We start from the raw sequence: 12521 nt of genomic DNA, 5'->3' as shown, positions 1-12521 counted from the left end.
ATCCTAGAGGGAATCCAGACGTGGGGATTTCCCCGAGCTGCCGGGGGAAGTGGGTGCCCACCCCGCGTATTTGTGCCTTTTAGCATTGCTGATTTAATTATTGCATATTACTGAAGGCGGGTGCCCACCCCGCATTGCCGCGGTGTTGGCGGGTTCCCACCCTGCTTATAGTGTGACGAGCGGGTGCCCATCCCGAGATCACTTTTATTTAAAGCGGGTGCCCACCCCGCACTTTGCCGAGCGAAGAAAATCACCGCCGTGCCCTGATTCGGCCGATCCGGAAGTCAGGCAAAGCTGCCTGATGTGGGGTGGAGCAGGGAGAGGAAGTCCCGCCGGGGAAGCCGTCTGGAGCTTCACGGGCTCTTCAGGCTGTCAGTAGCCCCACGTGTGGTGGATTGTCTCCGTTTAGGAGCCTCCAGGGCTCCGGTGGCTGCGAGTGAGAGCAAGGCCGATCTAAAGAGGCCCCGGGAACGCAGCCTATCGAGGACATTGCGCTGCCTGAGGCCCGGCGGTGAAGTTGAGGAGAGGTCCCCCCCCCCCCGAAGCGGACCTATCGGGGCACATTGTTGGTGTCTGGAGATTGTCCTGCAGAGCCCGACCCCCCCCCCCCCAAGAGCCCCCACCCGCAAAGAGAGCCCGGTGAGTGGGGCTCGTAGCCCGCATCGTTGTTGCAGATCGAGGCACTTTGCCGGTGCCTAGTTTACTTCCCAGCTGCACCGCAGTTAGCGGGCAGCTGCAACGTTTAGGCCCTGCTAGGGTTGAGTCCCAGAGGGGAGCTCTTCTGGCACATTGATGCCTATATCTTTGGTGTTGACCCCAGCTGCCCTGCGAGAGCGCAGGTAGCTGCAACATGGGGAACATTTTATTTTCCATTTAAGAGAAAGAAGAGAGATACACTCCTTGAACCCAGCGCTTTGCGCCCTTCGCGTCGCTGCATTGGCAGCTACGCCCTGACTCTTGGGACATAAGGTATTTGAGCCCCATAGGAAGGCCAGTTGGCCAGGGGGTCAGTTTTCATGATAGGAAGGGCACCAGGCCCTAATGTGGTTTATGCTACGGGTGTCTATGCTCCATAATTATTCCCCAAGATGTTTTTGCTGGTGACGCTTATTGTATACTGTATTTTATGTTGCAGGATAAGGCTGAATACATTACTGCACCAGTAGTTACTGGTTGAGTTCTACATTTATTACTTGTACTTCTAAATGGTTCTGACAGTGGCCTAATTGGCCCTGCCAGGTGTAAATAATCCCCTGTGAATATTGCCTAGTGCCAGTTGGCACAGTGTAAATATGTGATTATGTTTCTAATGTGTTTATGATAATACAAAGGATATTTTTTATATAACCTTGTGTGGAGTATCTTTTGTGGTGTACCCAGTGTGTTGCTGCTGTGTGTGTGTGTGTTACACAAACGCTTTACACATTGCCTCTGAGATAAGTCTGACTGCTCGTGCCAAGCTACCAACGGGGTGAGCAGGGGTTATCTTCAGCGTGTAACTCCCTTACCCTGACTAGAGTGGTGGTTTCTGCCTGGCTTTGGCGCAAGCCTTAGCCAACCAGAAATCCCATTTCTAACATGTAGGAATTGATTTTGTTGAACATAGGTAAGGTTATGAAGGTATAGTCTAGGTAGGAGGAGGCTTTTGTTGAATAGAATGTAGTAGCAGGCGTGTTGTCCTCCTTAAAGCAGCTGTTCAGTGCTCTCATGTTTAGATGTTCAAGTTCTTGGATCAAGTACTTCCAACATCTTGTTGGTTTCTCCACGTTTGCTAGGCCCTGATTCTGTATTCCCCACACAGTGGTTAGGTCTTGCACAAGATCTTCCTCTGGCCCAGACCTGATAATGTGTAAAATAAAGTCGCGTGCCAGGATGACGTTGACTGGGTCCCGCTCCTCCAAAACCCTTTTCAGCTCTTTGACCATCTCTTTTACAGCTTTTGATTTTTGTTTGGGGTACACGTAGGTGTTAATTATTATGATTTGCTTGCATTCCATGTTAAATTTGAGTTTTATTATCACTGCCTGGATGATGCTCGGAGCTCCGATTTGTGCCTCTATTAATGAGATATCTCCTATTGTGGTTATTGAGGAAAGGATCATTCGTTTCCCCGAGCGATGACCAAAGTCGTATCCCTTTCTTGCTGGAACAAATTGGGCCTTATACCCCTGCAGCTCAAATGCCTTGTCCTCCCAGGTTTCCTGGAGTAAAATCACATAGAATGTTTTTAAGTAGTTTACTACCTCGAGGTCCGATCTTCTTATCAGTTTTCCTGCGATATTACCAAGCCTCTTTGCTAAAATTTGTTTATAGATCTTATAATCACAATTAAGTAAGCTTATAGGACGGTAAGATTCACATTTAACTGGATTTTTACCGGGTTTTAACAGGATGCTTATCGTAGCGTCATTCCATGAGTCAGGAAGTCTCCCCTTCTCAAGATAAATTATATTTAATAGATTTGTAAGCGGGGGAACTATAGCCTCACTAAGTTTACTATATAGTTCATTAGGGAGGGCATCTGGACCTGCTGCTTTACCGCTCTTCAGACCTTTCATTGCTTCTTCTACCTCCTGTTTGGTAATTGGGGCATTCAGATCTTCTTTTTCTAGGCTTGTCAACTCAGGAAGTTCCAGGTTGAGTAGGTATTTTTCTAAATCCTCATTCAGTGGAACAGTATCTTCAGTATATAGGGAAGAGAAGAAGTCTACAAATTATTTCATTATTACCCCTTCTTCTGAACAAGGGATTGAGCCGTCTTGTGGTAAGATATTAAGTATTTTATTTCTGTTGGTGTCAGTCTTCGTTTTCCACGCTAACAGCTTACTACAGCCCTCCCCATATTCATAATGAGCGAGCTTGCTTACTTCCCATCTCTCTCTAACCTTACTCTCTAGAATTCCTGTTAGTCTTTCCTCGTGTACCGTCTTGTCTACTTCCAACTTCTTTTTCTTTTCCAGATCCACCTCAGGTTCTATTAATTATTCTAAATTTTTTATATCAGTTTCCAGCCTTCTGATATCTTGTTTTGATAATTTTGTTTTATAAGCGGCCAGACTGAGTATTTTCCCCCTAATAACAGCCTTGTATGCATCCCATGTGATTTGGGGAGATACTCCCTCTTTATTGTTTTCAAAAAACTCCACCGACTCTTTTTTTAGATTCTCAACGATTTGAATATCATTGAAAATGGTCCGATCCACCGTCCATCTCATAAAGGTCTGTTCCTTACCCAACTGAGTTTTGAGTAGGACGGCGGAGTGATCTGAAAGTAGAGCTGGTAAGTGCTCAACCTTGATAATTTTACACACTATCGTTTTCTCTACCAAAAAGAAGTCGATTCTAGACTGAAGACCCAGTCTTTTATTTTTGAAGGTAAACGGGTAGTTTTTATCCCCTTTCTCCTTCCAAATATCCACCAACCCCAGATCTTTTCTGTAGATTCCCAACCATTCCCTCATTTTTGGGAGATTTATATGTTTCATAGGGGGCAGGCGATCTATCTTGGGGTCTGGAATCAAATTAAAATCTCCTCCTAAGACCACTGGAGATTCAAACGATAGTAAAAGAGTGTATAAATTTTGTAGCGAGGTGGGATCGTCTAAAAAGAAGATCAGATAGGGTTTATAAGGGGCAGACACTTACAGGATCTTACGCAGGAGCTTATCGGGTTAATAGACATAGCAATAAGCAAAAAAATTCCCCTGACAATAATAACACTGGATGCGGCCAAATCATTTGATAGAGTGAATTGGGCTTTCTTGAATGCAACTTTAGTGAAATTTAACCTGGGAGAAAATTTTCAGGGGGTAATTAAAGAAATGTATCGAGCACCAAACGCTAAGGTCCTAATTAACGGGAATTTAACAGAAAATATTCCCATATTCAGAGGGACCCGTCAGGGATGTCCTTTGTCTCCCCTTCTTTTTAATTTATATATTGAGCCTTTGGCAAATAGGCTTAGAGCTCACCCTGAAATAACTCCATTTAAATATCAGACCTGGGGGAAAAAAATAGCCTTGTATGCAGACGATGTGATGATTTTCACGAACAACTATGCAGGTTCTGTCCAAGCTATTGATGACACTAAGAAATTTTGGGAGGGTTTCAGGTTACCAAACCAATCAATTAAAAACGGAGATAATGAGTTGGAATACCCAGGTAAATAATATCTATACCAGGGAGAAAATCAGATATTTGGGAATAGACCTGATTAAAAACCTAGATAAGATACCCAATATAAACTTGGACAGGGTAACAGCCGACGTGAAAAAGTTATTAAAAGCATGGGGGAGCCTCCCTTTAACCTTTCTCGGTAGATCCAACATAATTAAAATGTCTATCCTTCCAAAATATACATTCCTATTTAGCGCAATCCCATTGGAATTTAAGAGGGAAACTTTAAAAAAAATACAAGGAGAAATAGCGAGTTTCATTTGGATGGCTAAAAGTACACGTATAGCCTGGGGTAAACTACGAAGAAGAAAAGTAGAAGGAGGAATTGCCAGCCCAGACCTAGTGGAATATTACAGAGCCTTCCAATTTAAACACATGAGGATTCTACTAAATAATTATGACTTACACCCAGAACATCTAAAAGCAATGACTAGAAATACTGGACACTTTCTATTTAAATTTGGTCACCCAAAGTATTTCAAAAAAGTGAAACTAAAGACTCTGAGAGCAGCAGCTAAGCTATGGTATCAAATTAGGTGCACTGTAAATATCCCATACTACAGTGAGTTCGCGCCCATATGGGACTCTCCAGGAACACCAGAATGTCTCAGACAATTTGGCAATACCTCTCAAAACATCAGGTTTTCGAGTATGGGGCCAGTTATTGGTTGGCAACAGCATAATAGATTGGGAAACTCTGCTTATGAATTCAAATGCATCCCTCTCAAAATTCAAATATTATCAGCTCACTAGTTGGGCAAAAACAATGAAGGAGAAATATACCGGAAATAGGATTGTGGAAACAACTATGATAAAGAATCCCCTGAAGGAAAAAGAAATAGCAACATGGTACTGGAGAGAATGAGTTCCTGATTCCCGATGCAATCTGGGGGAAAGATCTGCCGGCGCTGGATCTCCAAGACCTGTTGCAAGTATCAATGAATAAATGCTGGTCTATTGTGAAGTCTGCTACTTTAAAGAGAAATCCCCTCTTTATTTCCCATAGAGCATATTGGACGCCGAAGCGACTATCTAATTTTGGTGGACCAAATGTGGTTTACCAAGAGCAGATGATGTGCACATGTTCTGGCTATGTCCACACATCGAAGGCTTCTGGCAGGAAGTGAGTAAAATCATAGATTTGGTACTAAGACCACCAGTTAAAGTAAGTACAGAACTTGTTATTTTTGGGGTCAGTAGGCATGATGAGTTAATAATGTTAACTAAGAAGGAAGAGAATCTTTTGTTTATAATGTTTTTGCTCGCACGAAGGGAACTTTGTTTAAAGTGGATAAGATCAGTCCCTCCCACACATTTGGAATGGGTGGCCTCAGTTAACAGAATAAATAAGTGGGATAAGAGAGGGAAGCCCAGTAAGAGGTATGAGTATTGGGAAATATGGGAAGACTCCCAATTCGCAAATTAATTCGGCATTTTCACGTCACAATTAAGCTATGACTCATCTAATTCCAATGATTAATGCAATGGCAATAAAACCACAAGCAAAATGCTTGTGCGAGTGATCAGAACGGTCAGCTCCCCCAGCGCGTATGGTAAAATTATTGGAGGTGTTATGGACGAAAGGGGACCCTACTCTACAGAATTTGCAGAACGAATCTCTCCGAAATCGGGGAACTGGGATGGCTCAGAAAACCGAGAATTGGGTCCCTGATAACTCCAGTTACACTACATTGCAGTATGAGGAAAAAAAAAAGAAAAATAAAAAAATACCTCGAGGTCCTCCGTCTTGTTCGCTAGGCCGTTAATTTTCCAAATGCACTTACAGATTTTGCTTCGCTCTGCCAGGGCTGTTGGTAAGCAGGGCGTCCCTTGTCAATTGGATCGCTCTATTGTTACTGTTCGCTGTATTAGCATCCAGCTCAGATCTGTTGACTGGGAAGTTAAGACTATATGCTGGAGGCCTGTGTTCAAGTTAGTGGCCTTTGTGCGGATCGAATGGGCTCCTGGGGTACTGCTGCAGGCTCCTTTTTGTACTGATGTGGTGGTTTTAAGTAATCCGTTGGTGGGAACATTTAGAAAGGGCGTTTTGTAGGGCGATCTTAATTCAGCTTTTAGTTTTATCCCCCATTGTAAAAACGTGTTTTCTTCTTTCATGATTTTATTGACTGTCTCATTAGTATTTCATTTGTTTTGGTTGCTTCTGGTCATTGCCAGTTGTTGGTTGGTTGAAATTCAATAGAGAGCAAATCTACTGAACTTAGTTTTTCCAGACCCGTGATTGACTGTAGGAGCTGCAATATGTTCAATCTATGTCTGCTCTTCCCAGAGTTTCGTATTTGGGAAGAAATAGGATGGTGTCTGTTCCCTTTGCATATTTAGCCTCCGTTTCCTGGGGAGGGATTGCTTCATGATGTTTGGGCCTTGGTGGAGCAGGGTTTCTCTGGCTGGCTCCTTGTTTAGCGTTGGTGTGGCAAATTTGTTGGGGTTTAACTGATGTTTGGTCTTTGTCCGATGTGTTGGTACTATGCTTGTTCTCCCTCTGTAACCTTTATGGTGACTCCCTCGAGTTGTGCAATGGGCCGTCTTTCAGTTTGGACCTTGGGGTTTGTACCATGCTGATGACCTTGCTGGGTTCTTGCGTCATAATGGCTAGCTATTTACTTATCTGATTGTTCCCCTGTTTGTTGTCGTCTATTGTGGTACTTTGTGGTAATGGTCTTAAGGATAGCCCCGCGGTTGGTGCCTGGGTGGCGTTGAGTCTTTTGGTAGGGTGGTCTGGCCTGTCATCCAAGGTGGGGGTTGGGGCGCACCTGGTGTCCTCAAATTCCACAAGAGTTGCCAGAGGCTGTTTTTTGCCTCAAAGGCCCAAGGCAGTTACCTTCCCTTCCTATTTTGTTTGCGACGTGCTTTTGGGAGCAAACGATTTTCATTGGCTGCACGCTCTTTAATTGGTGTTGTTGCTGTGCTACCTCCTGGGCGTTTTCCCTTTTTTATGGTGTCCGGGTATCATTGTGTCTGTTCTGGGTGGTCCATCAGTTGAGTGGTTGTGCGGTGTGGTGTTCGTTTTTAATTCTAATATTCGGTCTCCTAGCATTGATGGCAATGTGAATAGTTTGTCAGTTATTGGGACACAGGTGCATTCAGGGTTTGGTGTTTGAGTTCCTTGTGCAGCTTCTTGCCCTGCTTTATGAGACTGTTAAGTTCTGCTAGTTTCCGATCTATCCCTGAAGTAAAATCTGCTTAAGTTTGAAGAACAGTGAGCTGCAGGTCCAGTTTATGGGATTGATATTTAAGCACCGTGGCTGGGTATTGCTTAGTGCTTAATATGGTTGCCCATATGGATTCTGTATATGTTGGTCCTGTGGAGTTGCTTATTTCTGCCCGAAACGCACTTGGGGGTACCGTGGTGGAATGAATTGAAGCAGGCTTAAAGCTGTATGAAGCAAAAAGTTCCTCCCATTCCTGCAAGGCAAGGAAGGTCATGTCACCGTCCGTTGAGTGGGAGTCTTCATAAGGAAGCGGCAAACAGCGCACGGTGGTGTGTTTGAGAGCTGACTAGGTGTCAGCTTGTGCGATTGATTTCTGTAATGGAGAGCTGTGTTTTTTGGCTGTGATAACGTGACCCAAGCATGCTCTGGAGAGAGTGCTTGGGGTTCTTTGGGGCCCATTCGTTCATTAATTTGCTCTTATTTTAACGTATTTGTTGGGTCTGTGCCCAACTGGCTGTTGTTTTCCAATGTGGAAGTTTTTTAACTGTAGGATTTCTTATTGGGCTTCTGGGTTATCTCCAGGTAGGGCTCTCCACAGGCTCTATCCTCTGATGGATTTTTGGCCTCTCTATTTATCCTGGTTTCTGTGTCAATGTCCATGTCCGTGCCCATGTTCTTTTCGTAGGGTTTATCCTTTGAAAGTGAAGGTGGTTCAGCCTGGTTAGCAGGGAACTGTGGGGTATGTTTGAATCTCCCTGGTTGTAGAGGGGTTTTTAACCCCTTAATATCCTTGTTTTTAGAGTAAATAACTGTTCCAGGGTCTTTCAGAAAAGAGAATTTTGTATAGATTTTTGTCTGAATGGTACATGGATTTCTCGTTTGAGACGCTTCCTCAATGTTTGAGCTCTTTTGGCTCCTCGCTTTTTGTGGCCGGTTTCAGGTGGGTAGTAGGCTGGAGATTTTTTCAAGACACTGGACTGCAGGTTCCACTAGCATCTATACCACTGAGGAGACAGCAGATGCTGATGTCCCTATTGTCCCTGTTTAGGGGATCCATAGTTGTCGCATTTTTGCGAATTCAGGGGCGTCCTAACTTTTGGTTTGTTTTTGCTTTCGTTTACGCTTTCGTTTTGTAGGGGACCTCCTTACTCTGTCTGACCTCATGTCTTCCTAGTTTCCTGATTTACTCGTTTCCCCTTGGGGTTTTCTTTGACTTCCCCTTTAATCCCTCTAGGCCTCTGACCGTTCGTTTGCCACCAGTTTGTTGTGTTGAATTCCTTGTTTGCCTACTAACTCCTCAAGAAAAGGGCTGGAGCTGGTGTAAGTGGGTTCCCAGTCGATTGGTGCCTCCCTGCTTTCCCCCTGTGAGGGGAGACTATGCGATGAGGTGCGATGCGCTGGGAACTTGTAGTGACTGTTGTGGAACCGTTTAGAGACTGCTCCCTATACGCGATTGGCCCCCATGTTGGGTGTCTCCAAAATTACCTGCAATACAGGGTCTGTAGGTATTTGTCTAGTCGAGTAGAGTGGAGTGGAATAGGATGCTAGGGGGTGGTATTGACTAAGGAGGATGGGGCTCCGGCAGGTCCTCAACTACCTTATGATGTTCCTGGGGTTCTTCTGGCACTCCCGGCCTACGGTGGGCTGCTGTGATGTCCCAGCCCAGCTGCCGACATCCGACAGCGTAGGGAGAGTTTAGGGGGAACCAGAAGAGCTTGGCAGTTGGCAGATGGCTGATGACGACTGGCAGCTCCTACCACTGGGTGCTGCGGATTGGACCTCCCCCAGCAGGCCACCACCTACCTCCTGGTAACAGGGGGATCCAGTTGGCTGGATAGATGTGACAGGGTAGCGCGGGGTGACATTCTGCGGTAACTCTACGGTGGCGGTAACTCCCTGGCTTCTCTCCGCCTCTTGCACTCCAAGTGACGTAGTAAGCAGACAAGCGGGGAACTCGGGGTGAAATCCGCAGGCTACACCCGACCTAGTTGAGACGGCTCTGCGGGTTCTGTCCGGCACACGCTCAGCAGCTGCCTCTAAAGTCCGCTGCACTCGTCTCCTCAGACCGCTTGAGCACAGTTCACAGACCCGTTTCCCAGCTGCTTTGCCACCTTACCGCTGCTTGATGGGCCCTCGAGGGGGCCTGCAAGAATCCTCGAAAGCCCCCCTCTAGCTGGGCACAGAGTCGGCGTCGGGGCAATTGCGGAGCGTGGTGCAGAGTGGCAGCAGGCTCCTTTGCTGCTAGCGGCCTCGCAAATTGGTTGGCTGCGGGCTCACTGGAAAATCAATGTAAGAACAGACAGTCTGACGCCTGGGGGAAACTCTAAGGTAAGGAATCTATAACCAACCTATTTCACTTACAGATGCATCATTACCGAAGGTAAGTACCTTGTTCTTCAGAAGAGGTGTAGTCAGTTAAATGGTCTCATTAATTCAGAATATGCATTAGAGATGTTGGCCATAGTGTCTCCACATTATTCACTATTGACAGCCACTTAATTGACCTGTGGTTATTTCCAGTGGTCGTTTGTCTCAATGATAGACACCTGTCCCATGTCCGTATCTTGGAGATCAACCTTGACATCGATAGTCTTAACAGGAAATGATCACTATCTTCCCTGCTCTCAATTTTAAAGTCTAATAAGCTGTTCCAGGTTGCTACACTAAATAGTATATAGTCGCTCTTCGACCGAGGAATGCCTCTTTTAAATTTGAATGAAATGGCTCTGTCAGAATCCATTCTACTGTTACGTGCTCTGTCTGTATTCTCTTGCAAAGTGTGCCAATAGCATGGCCGCTACTGTACATGGTATCGGGGGGGCAAGCATCGGGGGAGGGGGGGCGGCACGGGGTTCTTGCTGTATCCTCATCCACGAAGATCAGGTCCAATCCACTTATTGGCTCACACGTGCAATTAAAATAGCCACCTACAATGATCTTATCTATGAGGCGTGCTCAGGCCTTACATACACATTAAACAGATTATACTCTGGTTCCATTGTCTGTTCTTACACCAACTCCTAAAATATCTGATGAGTCAATGGGAAGCACAACAACAATAACATTTACGGATATTTTATCTATAAGGCCAACTCTGCTGATGGTCTACTGTTCGGCGAGGCAAATGCTTTAATCTAAACTGTTTTGTAACTTAACTGTTATGGTAGTTACAATAGCCAGGTTTCCTGGAAGAAGCAAAGCTAGAACTGATCACTATACTTTTGCTAATCCGGATTCATTAGCTTCTGCCTTAATCCTGCTACGTTCTAGAAAACAAGTAATGTAGGTGTCAGCCTTGGATCTCTTGAGCTGTGGGGTACAGATTTTAGCACTTTCATCCTTCTGGTGCTTGGATGATGCTTCCCCCTCCCCTCCGGAAGGCCTGGCATTGGGCCCTAATGAAAATTGTAGCTAGGTTTTCATTCGAAAATTGGCATGGCACGTTTAAAGGTTTTACAGTGAGGATAGTGACTGGCTGGGGTTTAATACGTTCATCTACTGTCTCAAGATTTTATGTGTTATGACTTTGTGAAGGCAAACTAGCAAGAGTTACTGTATTCCCCCTTGGATGCTTTGGGCTGTACATTGGTGTGTTCAATTTAAGCCTTATTGAAACATTTAACAATGAGCTAGAGCTTGGGTCCATAGAAATCAAGCCATCAACTATGTTTTTAGTTCTAAAAGCAAGAACAATATTATCATAAATTCCATTTCCACTGGATAAACTTTCAGCTTTGACTGTCTGAACGCACACCCGATAGACATTGTCAGTTGGATCTGCTTTCATGGTCACCCCCACATTTTACTTGTCATTCTGGTTTTCTGACTAGGATCCTGCTAATCAGGACCCCAGTCACTGTGCTCTCTCCCTCAATTGGACTATGGTAAGTACATTGGTGCTTTCCTAATTTGGCTACTGGTGTACCCTTCTAAATCCCTAGTATGTTACCAAAGTACAGAGGGCCGATAATGTCAAATTACTGACCTCTAATGGGGGAGGTAAAATACCCTGGTCCTCTCTGAGTTTCTCTGAACAGCTTTAGAGCTGGGTTTATTTATTGCTACACCCGATCTTGCTTAGTGATAAAAGGAAGTTTTTTTCAAGGTTTGTGCACTAGCCCATTTCGCCCAGTATAGACTTGACTTCTTCAATTAGATTGCCTGTCTAGGCCATTGTACAAATATCTCCTGGATTTTCATTATTTTGGGTGTTTTCTCTTTGCCAGATGGCGCCTCAGATGCTTTGTGTCCTCATTCTGTCACTTCTTAGTGCTCACAATACTCTCCCAACTTCGAGGTTTTGAATAACAGATTGACAGTTAATCAAATTGAATGCTCCAGGTACTCCAAATCTACTTGTATGAGATCTTGATGGCTAACACTATAGCGTGCAGTCTTATGAGCCCCTTTGGCTTAAATTTGTAACTTAACTATAAAGATAACTAGTATCAGACAACACCCTTACAGAATACCAAAAACAATTACACAGTAATTGTGTTGTCTGTGATCTTGTATTGCACTGGGCTTTTGTTTGACCCCACAGATGATCTGAATGACTTGTGCTGCAGATAGACGGCGCTATAAGCCCGGAATTTGGCTAACTCCGCCCCTTTCTCGATAGTGGCACCTCCTGTTACAAGAATCTATGGGGCTAGAAGCCCCCCACATATATTTATAGAGATGGAGCCTCCTGGCCGCATCATCTCAATACCATGAAATACTGCCAATGAGCAGTCGTAAGGAGACCCAATAGCTGGAGGGCGCCCCATAGTCTTCCTAGCCAAACCGGCACAGAAAAACATTATTTAGTCCTGGTTAAGATCCTGAATAAAGAAGGAGCTTAATCGAGAATATCACTCAGCAGCAACCACTGGGCTTGTGATATCCCTCAAGCCTCCAGCAATTCCATTGCTTGAGTCAGATACTTCTCACAAGGTATGGGATGATGCAGACAAGCCAGTATAGGGATTATCTTACACAATGCCAAGTGCCCTCACCACAGATGCTTGAGAATGTCAACTGGTGGGTCAAGGGCTGGCTTCAGGGCAGTGCCACTGGTGCGGCCGCACTGGGCCCTGACCTGAGGGGGGGGGGGGGCACTGTATTTAGCAATAAATGAACAGGGAGAACCTGGCTGGGCATGGGGCACAGGGTCAAGACTGATTTGCATATGGC

The 12521-nt window shown here is 45.0% G+C and overlaps 1 protein-coding gene across 10 annotated transcripts in view; it reads left to right on the top strand.

Moving 5' to 3' along the window:
* Positions 1-12521, top strand: part of SEC24C (SEC24 homolog C, COPII component) — a 1178749-nt gene that overhangs the window by 915505 nt on the left and 250723 nt on the right. The gene's annotated exons all lie outside the window — the stretch shown is intronic.

Source organism: Triturus cristatus, chromosome 1_2 (assembly GCF_964204655.1).
Source record: "Triturus cristatus chromosome 1_2, aTriCri1.1, whole genome shotgun sequence".
Classification (NCBI taxonomy): Eukaryota; Metazoa; Chordata; class Amphibia; order Caudata; family Salamandridae; genus Triturus; species Triturus cristatus.
Note: the sequence above shows the minus strand (reverse complement) of the source record. Positions and strands in the feature narration are given on the sequence as shown.